The following is a 2,059-nucleotide window of genomic DNA, read 5'->3' as shown; positions in this document are numbered from 1 at the left end:
TTTTTCATAGCTCAGAATTTTGGGCTTTTTTTGGGCTGCAATAAAAATTTTTGGGCTCCTTTACTTTTTTCAAAAATCAATTTTCTTGTGGAGGTGCCAGCTCACATTAATCCAGCACCTCCACTTCTTTAAATCACTAAATAATAAAAATTCAATTACACAAGAATTTTGGGTTTTTTTTGGGCTCTTCAAATCCGCAAAAAAAAATTTCCCCAAACCAACCCTTAACTTCCAAAATCAAACCCCTTCAAAAAATTGAAAAATTTCAGTTATTTATTAACGGGATATTTTTGTGCTTTTTTGGGCTCCCAGAAAATACCCACTTCGATTTTTGGGTTTCAACCCTTAACGTCAAAAATCAACACACGTAGATACTACTTTGTCAAAAATGAATTTTTCTAGATTTTTTCAATGGAAATAAAGTCTCTGATTTTTGGGATCCTCGGAAATAACCGCTACGTTTTTTAGGCTGCAACCCTTAACGCTAAAAATCAACCCCTCCCTACCACTTAAATACAACTTTGTCTGCAAATAAATTTTTGTAGCATTTTTTAATGGAAATAGATTCTCTGACTTTTGGGCTCCTCGAAAATACCCGCTACGATTTCTGGGCTTTAACCCTTAACGTCAAAAATCAACCCCTCTTTTAAACGTAAATACAACTTTGTCTGCAAATAAATTTTTCTAGAATTTTTCAATGGAAATACAGTCTCTGATTTTTGGGCTCCTCGAAAATACACGCTACGATTTTTGGGCTTCAACCTTTAACTTTAAAAATCAACCTACGTAGATACTACTTTGTCAAAAAATCAATTTTTCTAGAATTTTTCAATGGTAATAGAGCCTCTGATTTTTGGGCTCCTCGAAAATAAACGCTACGATTTTTGGGCTTCAACCCTTAACGTCAAAAATCAACCCCTCTCTACCACGTTAATACAACTTTGTCCGCAAATAAAGGACCCCGCGCTAAATGTATGGGAAATTGGCTTTCGGTGGATTTGGCTGAAACTTTGTAATTTTTAAGGTTATAAGTGCCGGATGAAAAACACGTAAAAAAATCCAAAAAAATGGACAGTTTTAGCGCTATGCGTCGCTAAGCGCTCAAGATCGACCCTCCGGCGAATGGTAAACTGTTATTATCGATGTGCGCACTAGTTACTCATGTTACTTTGGATACCATTTCTGTCTTTAAAAAAGGAATTGATTAGTCAAGTTCAAATCTTGGGCGCTTAGCGTTTCATCGTTTCGAGAAGCGCGCAATATAACTCATTGGTTTGGCTAAACATATTACTGACTACTTTCTGATGCGTGATTCTTATAGTGACATCGCTTTTGTCGCTAAAGTTACCAGGATTGGTTTTATTCGCTGATCTTGAGCGCTTAGCGTTTAACCCTCTTGCGAAGGGAAGAATGTTTTTATCGGTATGTGCGCACTAGTTACTAATGTTACTTCGGGTATCATTTCTGCCTTTAAGGAAGTGTTGAATTAGTCAAGTTAAAATCTTGGGCACTTAGCGTTTGATCGTTTTGAGAAGCGCGCTACATGAATTAACGATGTAGGCGAAAATATAACAGACCACGATCTGAACCGTGATTTCTATGCTAACATCGCTTTTTTTTTAAAAATCTGTTGTAATTCGTTTTATTCACTGATCTTGAGCGCTTAGCGATGCATAGCGCTACAACTGTCCATTTTTTTGGATTTTTTTCGGATATTTCATCCGGCACTTATAACCTTAAAAATTACAAACTTTCAGCTAAATCCACCGAAAGCCATTTTCCCATACATGTAGTGCGGGGTCCTCTATTTGCAGACAAAGTTGTATTTACGTGGTAGAGAGGGATCGATTTTTGACGTTAAGGCTTGAAGCCCAAAAATCCTTATCGGGTATTTTCGAGGAGCCCAAAAATCAAAGACTCTATTTCCATTGAAAAATTCTAGAAAAATTTATTTGCGGACAAAGTTGTATTTACGTGAAAGAGAGGGGTTGATTTTTGACGTTAAGGCTTGAAGCCCAAAAATCCTTATCGGGTATTTTCGAGGAGCCCAAAAATCAGA

Source organism: Belonocnema kinseyi, chromosome 2, assembly GCF_010883055.1.
Source record: "Belonocnema kinseyi isolate 2016_QV_RU_SX_M_011 chromosome 2, B_treatae_v1, whole genome shotgun sequence".
Classification (NCBI taxonomy): Eukaryota; Metazoa; Arthropoda; class Insecta; order Hymenoptera; family Cynipidae; genus Belonocnema; species Belonocnema kinseyi.
This window is presented reverse-complemented; position numbering follows the sequence as displayed.